Here is a 14,810-nt window from a genome sequence, read left to right on the forward strand (position 1 = left end):
ATTCCTTAATGGATTTATTAAAGAAGAGTTGTATATGATGCAACCAGAAGGTTTTGTCAATCCTAAAGGTGCTAACAAAATATGCAAGCTCCAGCGATCCATCTATGGACTGTGCAAGCATCTCGGAGTTGGAATATACGCTTTGATAAGTTGATCAAAGCATATAGTTTTATACAGACTTGCGGTGAAGCCTGTATTTACAAGAAAGTGAGTGGGAGCACTACATCATTTCTGATAAGTATATATGAATGACATATTGTTGATCGGAGATAATGTAGAATTATTCTGCAAAGCATAAAGAAGTGTTTGAAAGGAGTTTTTCAAAGAAAGACCTCGGTGAAGCTGCTTACATATTGAGCATCAAGATCTATAGAGATAGATCAAGACGCTTGATAAGTTTTTCAATGAGTACATACCTTGACAAGATTTTGAAGTAGTTCAAAATGGAACAGTCAAAAACAGAATTCTTGCCTGTGTTACAAGGTGTGAAACTGAGTAAGACTCAAAGCCCGACCACGGCAGAAGATAGAAAGAGAATGAAAGTCATTCCCTATGCCTTGGCCATAGGTTCTATAAAATATGCCATGCTGTGTACCAGATCTATTGTATACCCTACACTGTTTTTGGCAAGGGAGTACAATAGTGATCTAGGAGTAGATCACTGGACATCGGTCGAAATTATCCTTAGTTGAATAAGGATATGTTTCTCGATTATGGAGGTGACAAAAAGGTTCGTCGTAAAGGGTTACGTCGATGCAAATTTTGACACTGTCCAGATGACTCTAAATCTCAATCTGGATACATATTGAAAGTGGGAGCAATTAGTTAGAGTAGCTCCGTGCAGAGCATTGTTGACATAGAAATTTACAAAATACTTACAGATCTGAATGTGGCAGACCCGTTGACTAAACTTCTCTCACAAGCAAAACATGATCACACCTTAGTACTCTTTGGGTGTTAATCACATAGCGGTGTGAACTAGATTATTGACTCTAGTAAACCCTTTGGGTGTTGGTCACGTGTCGATGTGAACTATGGGTGTTAATCACATGGTGATGTGAACTATTGGTATTAAATCACATGGCGATGTGAACTAGATTATTAACTCTAGTGCAAGTGGGAGACTGAAGGAAATATGCCCTAGAGGCAATAATAAAGTTATTATTTATTTCCTTATATCATGATAAATGTTTATTATTCATGCTAGAATTGTATTAACCAGAAACATAATACATGTGTGAATACATAGACAAACAGAGTGTCACTAGTATGCCTCTACTTGACTAGCTCGTTGATCAAAGATGGTTATGTTTCCTAACCATAGACATGGGTTGTCATTTGATTAACGGGATCACATCATTAGGAGAATGATGTGATTGACTTGACCCATTCTGTTAGCTTAGAACTTGATCGTTTAGTTTGTTGCTATTGCTTTCTTCATGACTTATACATGTTCTTATGACTATGAGATTATGCAACTCCCGTTTAGCGGAGGAACACTTTGTGTGCTACCAAACGTCACAACGTAACTGGGTGATTATAAAGGTGCTCTACAGGTGTCTCCGAAGGTACTTGGTGGGTTGGCGTATTTCGAGATTAGGATTTGTCACTCCGATTGTCGGAGAGGTATCTCTGGGCCCACTCGGTAATACACATCACTTAAGCCTTGCAAGCATTGCAACTAATGAGTTAGTTGCGGGTTGATGTATTACAAAGCGAGTAAAGAGACCTGCCGGTAACGAGATTGAACTAGGTATTGAGATACCGACGATTGAATCTCGGGCAAGTAACATACCGATGACAAAGGGAACAACGTATGTTGTTATGCGGTTTGACCGATAAAGATCTTCGTAGAATATGTAGGAGCCAATATGAGCATCCAGGTTCCGCTATTGGTTATTGACCAGAGACGTGTCTCGGTCATGTCTACATAGTTCTCGAACCCGTAGGGTCTGCATGCTTAAAGTTCGATGACGATTATATTATGAGTTTATGTGTTTTGATGTACCGAAGGTAGTTCGGAGTCCCGGATGAGATCTGGGACATGACGAGGAGTCTCGAAATGGTCGAGACATAATGATCGATATATTGGATGACTATATTCGGACATCGGAAAGGTTCCGAGTGATTCGGGTATTTATCGGAGTACCGGGGAGTTACGGGAATTCGCCGGGGAGTGTATGGGCCTTATTGGGCTCTAGGGGAAAGAGAGAGAGGCAGGTCGCGCGCCCCCCAAGGCCTAGTTCGAATTGGACTAGGGGGAAGGGCTGCGCCCCCTCCTTCCTTCTCTTCTCTTTTCCCTTTCCTTCTCTCATACTCCTATTACTTGGAAGGGTTCCTAGTTCTACTAGGAAAGGGGGAATCCTACTCCCGGTGGGAGTAGGACTCCCCTAGGACGCGCCATAGAGAGGGCCGGCCCCTCCCCTCCTCCACTCCTTTATATACGTGGCCAGGGGGCACCCCATAGACACAACAATTGATCTCTTGATCTCTTAGCCATGTGCGGTGCCCCCCTCCACCATAATCCACCTCGATCATATTGTAGCAGTGCTTAGGCGAAGCCCTGCATCGGTAGAACATCATCATCGTCACCACGCCGTCGTGCTGACAAAACTCTCCCTCAACACTCGGCTGGATCGGAGTTCGAGGGACGTCATCGAGTTGAACGTGTGCAGAACTCGGAGGTGCCGTGTGTTCGGTACTTGATCGGTCGGATCGTGAAGACGTACGACTACATCAACCGCATTGTGCTAACGCTTTCGCTTTCGGTCTACAAGGGTACGTGGACACACTCTCCCCTCTCGTTGCTATGCATCACCATGATCTTGCGTGTGCGTAGGATTTTTTTAAACTACTACTTTCCCCACCATGCTGCTGTTGCGAAGGAGCGGGAGGTGCGGGTGGAGCGGGCGGGAGAGGAAAGTACCCTGGTGGCGCCGGCGGACGTGGTTGGGTCGGGGCAGGCTGTGGCGGCCCGCGAGATGTCCCGGCGGCGAGGACGGTGTGATGAACACGGGCCTTGACCTTCTTCATCCGACGTTCCTCCAAGCGTAGATACGCGGCGACGGACTGGAAGGTCGGGTTCGGCACCAGGGAGAGGTTCGAGGCCACGTTGCCGAAATCCTCGTTGAGGTCGGCGGTGAGGGTGCTAAGCATGAGCTCGTCCGACACCTTGGCGCCGATGTCGCGAAGCTCATCGGCGAGGTGCTTCAGGCGCATGCAATAGTCGTCGATGGAGGAATCATCTTGGTGGCACCTGAAAAATTCCTGCTGCAAAAACACAAGACATTGAAGCTTATTGTCGGTGAAGAGATTGTTGATCTTGGTCCACACGGCACACACGTTGTCATCCTCTGAGACAACCGTATGGAAGATGTCCGGGGAGACCGTGAGGTAGAACCACCGCATGAGGGAGGCCTCAATGGCCGCCCAGTCCGGATCATCCGCCATGAGGTCGCCATCCACGGTCCCGTCGACGTGCTCGAGGAGGTGGTACTCGCGGAAGACGAGGTTGAAGTAGGTCTTCCACACGTAGTACGAGGAGGTGGATTGGTCGAGCTTGATGGGAACGCGGGTGTGGATGTTGAGATCACGGACAGCGGTGGCGTCAGGCACAAGTCCGGCGAACGGGTTGGAGTTGCTGGAGAGGGGAGACGCCATGGGAGCAGCGGCAAGGGAGGGTTGCGGCGGCTCGGGTGGGTAGGCTAGTGGCGGCGGTGCGGGTTAGGGTTAGGGTTTTGGGGCGCGGCTGCGACTGGGGGAGGGAGGCAGCGACGGCAGAGAGGAGAGCGCACTACAAGAAATATGCCCGTTTATGACAAAAATATAACGACCATGGTTTATTGGTCATAGATCAATGACCAAAATTGACGAAATGGTCAAGGGCTGACCAGAGGGGTCCAAACCCCCCACCATTGTGACAATATCTGTCAAAAAGGTCATTGCCGCATCAGGTCAATTGGTCATAAAATGTATAGCACTATCCATGGCCATATTTTGGGTCCACCTTAACCAAATTAATATGTCCATAGGCCCAAGTAATGGTGAGTGAGTAGGCACGTCAACAATTTTGCCTCTGTGTGTCAAGTATACATGTAATAATTTTGTTTATGTGTCAGCCATGCGTGTCAAATCAACCTACGCGTGCAGGACCAACATGGTATATCTACACCCAACAGGTGTTAAAAAATGCAAGGGCTTCGCTTTTATAGTTTTTTGTTTATTTTCAATTAAAAAACTTCAAAATTGTTGGAGGATTCAAATTTGCTTCAACACTTTTGTAATTTTTTTGAGGATTATCAATATTATTTCATATCCAAATAAAAAAAGATCTTTAGGAGTTGTGTATATATGGGTCATACTGTTGATATTTGTCATTTCATGAATATTCATTTTTAATACGATTCCATTTGAAAAAAAAATCAAAAATCAAAACCTTATGCAATATAAGCTGACCATTAGGCCCATATAATTCAAGTTAGTTTGCTACGTAATACTTCCTCTGTCTCATAATGTAACCGTCCCATAACGTAAGATGTTTTTGCCGTACATTATGAGACGGAGGAAGTAGCAAAATAGAATACTTTTTTTGCCAACAAGAACATAATACCTTTTTCTTATACACTACTGGCACTAGTAGTTTTTATGGAACTCACTAACTACTGCTAACCAGTTATATGCTCATGCCAACTTATTTCCTAATAAAGGCTCGCGCCATATGTCCACCAATTTTTCAGCTCGCTCCAAATTTCCCAGCCTATTTTTCTGCAAATCAATTACCCGCGCGCGTCTTCTCGGCCCAAACCAGAGCAGCCCATGTCATATAAAATGTATGAAACCCTAACTCCTCCCGAATCCCCTCCAGCGCCCCCACCCCCTCCCCTTGCCCCGGGTCTGGGACTCTTCCACGAGGCCACGACCCCCTCACCTCCTCCTCGTCGAGCCTCGATCTGGCCAGATCCATCAAATCCACACACGGATCTGGCCTAACCATCCCGCGGCTGCGGCGGCAGGTCACCAGGACGGCGGTGGGAATAGACCTCGACGGCGGCGGGTACCGAGAATCGCTGTTGCACCAACCGCGCGCATCACAACGGAGGGCGGGGCTTGACGGATCACCGCCTCGCCGATGTGGTCGCTGCCGCCTCTGCCGGAGCAGCGAACTTGTCGCTGGACTAGCGGGTGTTGGGTGAGCCGCGTCGCTTGACTGGGTCAACTCCAATGGCCCCGGCGTCGGCGGCGACGAGGATCCAGACGATCGGCCCGTGTGGCGGGCGGCGGTGCTCGCAATGGCAAAGGAGATGCGTGCGTTCGCGCGCAAGGCCCCCCAGGAATCATGTGTACGTGGCCAAGATGACCACGCGGCTCGCAGCCCCGTCTGGGCCATCCTCACTACCGTCCTCGCCTTAGAGTTCAGCATCGGTCAGTCTCTTTCTTTTCTTTCCGAGCACTATTGATCGATGACGGTGTTTGTGGCTGCTCAAATTAATGTTTGAATGTGCCAAATCTGCTGCTATGTATAGGAACTAAAACCTGCTGCTCTGAAGGTGCCAGCGTCGGTGAGGGAATTTATCAATGGTGGGTTCAGTACAGTATCTGCTGCTATGTTATTTGCAGCCAGAGAAGATATATGTTCATGCCATTTTCTTAATTGTGTCACCCGTTTTCAGCTAGTGTACAAACAAACTAATTATAGGCATGCATGAGTAGTGCACGGACACATGTTAGTGTATCTTACCAGAGATGGACAGAGTCTTTTTGCGTAATTATTCCTGAACATGCATGGTAAGAACAAAATCCTGACTGATTATAGAGAGCAAGTAGATACTATCATCACTGAGAAAAAGCTTGTTTAGTTGAGAGTGTTCCATGGGAACCCTCAGTCAGTGTAGCAGCACAGACATGTATAATCAACTTCTCTACACCAGCTGAGCTAGTGTCTTACTGACTTCCAAGTCATAAACAATGTCAATAATGTTGGTAAGTGCCTGCTGCAAATAATCTGCAAGCACCACAGCAGGCTTTGCCTTGTAGCAATGTCCTTTTATATTCATATAATCCTTACCTAATCAAATTGCCGTATCCCCGTATGCTAGAGGACGAGTTTAGTCAGGCCAGCAACAATGCGGAGCTACATAATTAAATAACATGTTCTGAACTGTGAGCACATGATGATTGTGTGGGTGCAAATAAATGGAAGTCGAAATGCTTTTGGCTGTGACTTACTATTCGTTAGCCTATATGCATGTCTTAGTTAAACTTGAAAATCATTGTTTTCTCCTATGATGTTATGTGATTCAGTAATAAATTAGTAGACTCGAATATTTCTTGTTTTGATCAGTCTTGTGGAAAATATGACCTTCATTGAATACTCTACTCTTTATATGTTGCACAAGGGTTCCTCGTCGTAGCTTTTGTTCTTGTTTTTGTTCAATCTGCATTTATATGTTAGTCTAGTTATTAGATTGATTTTAGAATGTTCATCCAACTTTTGTTGATCTAAGAAACATCTTGCATGCTATAGAAGTCATATTAGCTAAACTTGGCTTGTAGTTGTCTCTATGAAAGTGGTTGTATTTTGATTTTTATCTTTTGGTTTGCTGCAGTGGAATGCTCATCACCTCATAGGGAAGATCTGAACCAAGTGAATGCAAGGATTTTTTGGCAATGTCTAGCTCAATCTCACCTTCGAGAAAATGTAATATTTTTCCTCCGGAGTTAGTCTACACTATCCAGGTTGTATGCTACTACTGAGATCCCATCAAGGTAACACTCTTCCCCCACATCTTAATCTTCAAGAAAAGTATAAACAAGATTCAAGTGAGCGGTCTTCATGGGGTTGCTTGTTCGTATGATTTGTTCATGTGCTTCATTTTGTAATTCTAGTCAAGTAAAGGCTAAAGAAACATGCTACCCTCAAACTGAAGTTTTGCAACCATGTTAATATTTAATGCAAATTGCCAAGACTCTTCTGGGAGGATTATGTTTATCTCTGTAACTAGCTGTTAGCATTTTCCTGTTCAACAATAAAGGTCGACATCACTACAGGAAATGGTTCTGATTGTTACTTCGATTCAAACTCATGAATTAAGTTAAAGTCTACATATGAGGTTGTGTTTCAGCCATGCATACTTTGTGTGCATGTGTTGTTTGTGTTGAGTTTGGTTTAGTGGTATATGAGCTGTGTTGTGTTGTGGTGCTCATGTCGGTGCTGTTTATTTTACTGTGTTAAAGATATATGATTGACATCTCTTCATGTTGGAAGTTATTAATGTGAGTTTTTTTTGCACAAAGTGTTGAGCTAACACAAGAATAATCCTGCAATTCCTGAAATTTATATGGGAGCATGTCTTAGTCTTGTGTTAATTGCTGGATGTAAAACCTCCATTTATCTTTTGTTTGCTCATATTTTGTGTGCTTTCTTATGTTTGATTGTTCCAATTACCAGGATGATCTGAAGCACTCAAAAGAAGCGAAGGGCAGAAGGAGCTTCGTTTCTCATTGATGTTATGTGTGATCAACTAAAATTTGCCCATCTCGTCCAATCTTTGTAGAAATATGTTGTTGTGCGCCTGTGCACTTGTTGGGTCTTTTTGCTGTGCACTTGCACTTGAAGCATTATTTTGATGTGCGCTTGTGCACTTGTTGGACCTTGGACCTTTCTGTGTAGAGGAGTTAATGGATGATGTATTGTATTTCATGTGATGTGTTACTGAAATGAAATATACAATTTATCTGCAATATTGTATTCTGTTGTACTTGTTTTCATACATGAGATATGCATGCTTCTGAAAATAATGCATCAGCCCAAATAAATCAGACCATTTCAATAAAAAAGATAGGTATTGGGCCAGGCCCATGTAGGCTAGATTGATGGACTGGGCTATGAAATTTATGATGATTCCATTTGGTCACTAACAATGCCACGTCAGCTCAGCCATGTCAGATCCTACGTGGCTCAGGCAAGTGGGTAGTGACCTTTCTGAAATTTTGGTCATCAGTCTAGCTATGACCAAAATTCCAAAAAGGTCAAATTTGTTCGTTCTTGACGGCCAACTGTTGACCTTCTGAATTTGGTCAAAAAAAGGTCAATAAACGATAAATATGACGAATCAACGACCAAAATGGGGAGTCATAATTGAGTGTATTTCTTGTAGTGGCGGCGGCTGCGAGGGGAAGGGGCGCGGCGGCGGCAGTGTACATCGGCGGTGGCGACGCAAAGGAGGCGGCGGTGACAGATGGTGCGGAAGGTGGGAATAGAATCGGCGTGCTAAACTGATACCATGTTAGTTAGGAAGAATGGGATTGCAAGAATCGATAATCATTAATTGTGTGCATGGTGCACATATATAGGTATATGGTGGACCGGCCTCTACTTGTCTCTCAAGATGTACAAATATAAAAGGAGAGAGAGAGATACACCGGTATAAATACAGACCAAAGTTCTATACATATGCAGTGTATAACGTACGCTCAACAACTTGTACTAGTGCTTATAGTCGTTGCTAAGTGGTTCATGAATCTGCTTGTAATTTTTGTTACTTATGAATTTATTTTTTTGCAGTTTGCTCATCGGGATCTTTGTACTATTGTTACATACTATTAAAAATCAGAAGAATTTTTGCAAAAAAATGATGTTGAAGCCAAAACGACATGAAGTGTCTGAAGGTAATAGATGATGATTCTTTTCTATAGAAACTTCCTCTGGTTGATCATTCATGTATAAAATGGTCAAGTAGTTGTGTGAAGGCTACTTTATACTGTTGTGGTTGAAGTATCTATATAAAAGACGTACTTCCTCTATTTCAAAATGTAGTGCATATTTTGTTTTTTAGAGTTAAACATGTCTACGTCGGACCAAGTTTAAAGAAAAATGTATTAACATCCATAATATTCCCTTTGTAAACTAATATATGATTTTTAGATCACTTAAGTAGTGATGATTTAAAAGATCTTATATTTAGTGATCTAAAAGATTTTATATCAGTTTACAAAGGAAGTACTTCCTTCGTCCGAAAAAGCTTGTCCCTTAAATAGATGTATCCAGCACTAGGATACATCCATTGGAAGGACAAAATTGAGACAAGTTTTTTCGGATGAAGGGAATACAATATAAAATCATGTATCTCTAGACTCGTTATGGAGGGTATTTCTATATTTTACTTATTTCGTATTTTAGCTATTGACAGGTTTTTAGGACTATCGATAGTTTATTCTATAAACTTGTTCAAAGATAGACCTATTTGACTTTTGATGAAAAATCAAACACGTACTACGTTGTGAAACGGAGGAAGTATATGCCAAGAGGCGCGCCCTGCCTCTACGACTGATTACAGTTCAGACGTCGTAGCGGATTTCACCACGTTGGCGTGGACACGCAACTTCAGTTTGGCCATGGAGTTAGAGCACCGGATCACCGTCAGCAGCAGTAGCAGCACCCTTGCGCACGCATCGACGACGGCGACTCAGCTAAAGCTGGTGGACTTCAAGGCAGAAAAGTGCCCAAACCTATCTGTATGTACGAACATCAATTTGCAAGATAATTATATAATAGCTTATTGATTGATGATATAAACATTTTACCAACAACAACAAGACTTTCGTTGAAGATGACCTGATGATGCATGCCTTTCTCCTTGCAACATGGTCCTCTGTGAGTTCTTCACGTGGCAGTGATCGGTGATCCATCTGGACAAGGTTTTTTTTTCTGGCAAAGCCAACAGGTCGAATCACCGTAATTGTCAGTACTTTTTCCTTTTTTATTAAGGAAAACAATCTGTTTGTTTATCATGGGTTGCTTACCACGTGTACCACGTGGTCAACTTGTGGTACTAGAGTTTCAGATGTGGATCCAAATCGGCGCGAGCAGCACTGATCACCACAAAGCAAGCAGCAGAGATAAACACAGGATGTCCTTGAGGCTGCTGCGTCTCGCTCCCCGCCTCCCGCTTCTGCTGCTCTCGCGCCGGCGTCGGCGTCGACGGTGGTCACCCACCTGCCGGGACTCGATGGCCCACTCCCCTTCTACCTCGAGACCGGGCAACTGTCTGCTTTCTGCACACGCACCCACCCAACAGCGCTGGCTCTGATTACTGCGTCGTCTTTGCCGGTTCGATCTTGGAAACGAAATCCTCGTCACGGCCGCGAGGTTCTCATGGCCGGAGCGCTCGCAGGTACGTGGGCGTGGAGGCGGAGACCGGGGCAGAGCTCTTCTACTACTTCGTGGAGTCAGAGCGGAGTTAGTGACGACGACGATCATCAGACGGCAAGCATCGTCTTCTTGGACTCGCCCGTCTGCTCGGGCTTCTCGTACGCGCGCCACCCCGAAGGCTGCGACGTCGGAGACTACTCCTCCTCTCTGCAAGCCCGGAGGTTTCTGATTAAGGTGACCAGAGGCGTTAATCGTTTTTCCACTGTCATGGTGGCAATAATTCAGTAGTACATCGACTTCTCACTGCCAGGTTAATTATGCAGTGGTTCACTGATCACCCGCGGTACCTGTCGAACCCTTTTTACATCGGCGCTATACATGAAGTAAAGTTTTAAATAGTGGCGCTGTATACCCTAGAACAATTGTTCTACAGTTTCGGCTTCAAAAAAATAGCGGCGATGTATCTTCCACCGCCAAGAGGCATAGTCCGCTATTTAAAACTACGCTTCTACTATATGCTCCAGGAATTGAGAGAAGGCCGGGTTAACATTTGAGAAAGTATAGGCTTTGGGATATCCCCTTATCTAGCCATCCATTTCTTCATCAAGATTCATGCAAGAACTTTTGTCTTTTTTATTTCTTTCAAATAAAACAACATATGAACTTGAAACTTTGCAGGACAACAAAACATTCTAAATAGAATGTGAGAAAAAACTTTCAGATTTTTTCGTGAATTATATATACTAAAAGTAATATTTTTTACTCAAAAAAGTCTCATTTTGTATATTTATGTCGGACGAAAAAATCTGAAAGTTTTTACCCACATTGTAGTAAGAATGTTTTGTTTTCCTGCAAAGGTTGAAGTTTGTATGATGTTTTGTTTTGAAGAAACAAAAAAGAGAAAACTTCATGTAGTGAGTTAGTTGTGTAGCACAGATCTCAAAGCAATATTAGAGGGTAAAGATAAGAGGTGTATGAAAGCCTGAGCTTCAAAAATCCACGTTCGAGAAGGCGGCAGCCTGTCATCAATCTCAAGGCAAACTATTCTCTAGCCTTCAAACTCTTGTTATTTCGCAATGGCAAAATGAGTGCAAAGAATGTGTGCTACCATGATAATGTGGCTCGCTCTTTTCTTGTGTTAATGGACATATTTCCAGGGCTATCTGGTTGGCAACCCTATAACGGACCCAAAGTTTGACAAAAAAAATCTAGGTTCCAGCTGCTCATGGCTTTGGGATAATATCTAATCAAATATACGAGGTAACAACAAATCCATGCACTTTGACAAAAGCATGGTGACAAATTTTGTACTGTACGCGTCGGTCTAAAGAATTTATAGCTTATTTTGCTTTTCTTTCCCCAAGGCTGCAATGTAGAACCGCCAAGAAGATTATGTTTTTTTTCTTTTTTCTTTTTTTTTCGAAAAGGGGAGCTCCCCGGCCTCTGCATCAGAGTGATGCATACAACCATCTTATTAATCAAAAAACAAAATGTGCCAACAAGGTTCCAAAGTTTCCAGCTTAAAGAAAGAAAAAACATAAATGCAGCTCACACAGAGCTAAAAGAGGCTAGACACACAAACTAGCCAGGGAAATGTGCCACAACCGGCTGGCTAAAAATAGATAGGAAAACTAATTGCCTATCCTATTACATGACCGCCATCCAAACCAGTTGAAGATATCCCGAGCTACCATCTCCCAACGGATAGATGCAGTAACCAAATGCTCCCTAGCCTCCATCGGAGTGAGTAGCGACCACGAACGGATTAGTGCCGTAGCTCGGAAAATAACCTGCAAGAAATGAAACCGTGATGTTCTGTTAAAAACCAAATCATTTCTGCAATTCCAGATAGTCCACAACAGAGCGCAAACTCCAACCCAAATATGTCTTGCTAAGTCTGGCTCAACCCCATTAAGCCATGTCCCAAATAATGCATTGACCGAAGTCGGTGGAGTAATATTAAAAGCAATATGGACCGTCCGCCAAAGAACTTTGGCCAACGGGCAATCAAAGAATAAATGCTTAACCGTCTCATCCCGATCACAGAAACTACACCTAGTAGGTCCTGTCCAATTACGCTTGATCAAGTTCTCCTTTGTTAAAATAACTTGTTTATGAACAAACCACATAAACACTTTAATTTTTAAAGGAACTTTGACAGCCCAAACATACTTGGAAGTTGGAATAGCATTCGAATTAATAACATCAATATACATTGATTTGACTGTAAATACTCCAGAACTAGTCAACTTCCAGCATAATACATCGGGTTGGTGAGAAAGTTGAACCTCCATCAGTCTCCTAACTAGATGGAGCCATTCTTCCCAACGATTGCCCGCTAGCGACCGTCTAAACTGAATATTAAGGGGGACATATTGAAATACCGTCGCCACGAACACCTCACGTCGTTGAGCAATCCGATATAAAGACGGATATTGAATGGCTAAAGGTGAGTCTCCAAGCCAAGTATCCTCCCAGAAACGTGTACCTGTACCATTTCCAATAACAAATCTCGTCGTATTGAACATTGATTGTTTGACTTTTATTAGTCCTTTCCAGAAAGGCGAATCAGTCGGCCTGACTGCAACCTGGGACAATGTTTTAGTCTGGAGGTACTTGTTGCGGAGGATCTGCGCCCACATGGCCTCAGTTCCGGAAGAAATCTTCCACAACCACTTACTAAGAAGGCATCTGTTCTTAACTTCAAGATTTTCAATACCAAGGCCCCCTTGGTCTTTCGGTCTACAGATGATGTCCCATTTAGCAAGCCGGTATTTTCTTTTAAGTTCATCACCCTGCCAAAAGAAACGTGACCGATAGAAGTCCAGTCGTTTCCTAACACCAACTGGGACCTCAAAGAACGATAAGAGAAACATAGGCATACTCGTGAGCACCGAATTAATCAATATCAAACGGCCTCCGTATGACATGAGCTTACCCTTCCAACAGCTCAGTTTTTTCTCAAATTGATCCTCGATGCACTTCCATTCTCTGTTTGTTAGCCTACGATGGTGTATCGGAATACCAAGGTATGAGAAGGGTAAACTCCCCAACTCGCACCCAAACAATTGCCTATAAGAATCCTGGTCGTCTTTGGCTCTACCAAAGCAGAACAACTCGCTCTTATGAAAGTTAATCTTTAACCCGGTCAATTGTTCAAAAAGGCATAACATTAGCTTCATATTTCTCGCCTTGGTCAAATCATGCTCCATAAAGATGATTGTATCATCTGCGTATTGAAGGATGGATACACCTCCATCAACGAGATGAGGTACCAAACCACCTACTTGACCATTCTCCTTAGCCCTTCCTATCAAAATTGCTAACATATCCACCACAATGTTAACCAGGATAGGGGACATCGGATCTCCTTGTCTGAGGCCTTTATGTGTCTGGAAGTAATGACCTATATCGTCATTCACTTTAATTCCCACACTCCCTTTTTGCGTAAAGGATTCGACCTGTCGGCGCCAGGCTTCATCAAAACCTTTCATACGCAATGCCTGTTGGAGGAATGGCCACTTAACCTTATCGTAAGCTTTTTCGAAATCCACCTTAAAAATTACTCCATCTAATTTTTTGGAATGGATTTCATGGAGCGTTTCATGAAGAACAACCACCCCTTCAAGGATGTTCCTGTCCGGCATGAAAGCAGTTTGGGATTGTTGCACCACAGACTGCGCAATCTGTGTGAGCCTATTGGTCCCGACCTTGGTGAAGATTTTGAAACTAACATTGAGGAGGCAGACCGGTCTGAACTGCTCAATCCTCGCAGCATCCGCTTTCTTAGGGAGCAATGTGATAGTTTCAAAATTCAAGTGAAATAATTGAAGCTGTCCAGAGAACAGATCATGAAACATAGGTAGTAAATCCCCCTTAATAATGTGCCAGCACTTTTTATAGAACTCGGCCGGGAACCCATCCGGACCAGGAGCCTTATTGTTTTTCATTTGTGCAATAGCATCAAACACCTCCTTTTCTGAGAATGGGGCAACCAGGATATCATTATCAGCAGCAGACAATTGAGGCACGTCCTCAATCCTAGACTCATCGAGGGACACACAATTATCCTCCGGAGGTCCAAATAACTGTCTATAATACTCGGTAATATAGGTTTTGAGATTATCCTGACCTAAATAGTACCCTCATCCTGTTCAAGCTGAAAGATCCGCTTCTTTCTGTGCTTACCATTAGCAATGAGGTGAAAGAATTGAGTATTCGCGTCCCCTTGGACCACTTTGCGGACCTTAGCTCGCAAATCCCACTTCAATTCTTCTTCGCGGAGAAGTTCTTTCAGCCTCATCTCCGCCTCATTTTTGACCTGGAGCTCAGGAGGCAGCAAAATCACGGATTCGGCTTTTATGTCCAGGGCCTGTACAAGAGAGAGGAGCCTGTCCTTCTCGATCTTATACACCCCACTGAGGTGCTTAGCCCAACCCCGTAAGAAACTTCTCAAATGCCTAATTTTATTCTGCCAGCGCTCGACCGCCGTCCTTCCTCCTACACCCTTGGCCCATTCCCTGGCTATGAGGTCTAGGAACCCCTCGCGTTCGAACCAGGCCATCTCGAATGAGAAGGTGTTTTTGTTTCCCATATGGTTCGGCTCCCCTGAGTCTACGAATAATGGTGTGTGATCTGAAATTCCCCGCCTGAGAGCTTG

The 14,810-nt window shown here is 43.8% G+C and overlaps 1 long non-coding RNA gene across 1 annotated transcript; it reads left to right on the top strand.

Annotated features, from left to right (window-relative positions):
• Positions 1-4,834: 4,834 nt before the first annotated feature.
• Positions 4,835-7,813, top strand: LOC125524153 (uncharacterized). The gene is made up of 4 exons (XR_007290569.2): positions 4,835-5,421; positions 5,523-5,577; positions 6,606-6,765; positions 7,448-7,813. It is a non-coding gene; the product is annotated as an uncharacterized LOC125524153 (long non-coding RNA).
• The last annotated feature ends 6,997 nt before the right edge of the window (positions 7,814-14,810 follow it).

The sequence above is a fragment of the Triticum urartu genome, chromosome 7A (genome assembly GCF_056163025.1).
Source record: "Triticum urartu cultivar PI428250 chromosome 7A, HENAU_Tu73, whole genome shotgun sequence".
Classification (NCBI taxonomy): domain Eukaryota; kingdom Viridiplantae; phylum Streptophyta; class Magnoliopsida; order Poales; family Poaceae; genus Triticum; species Triticum urartu.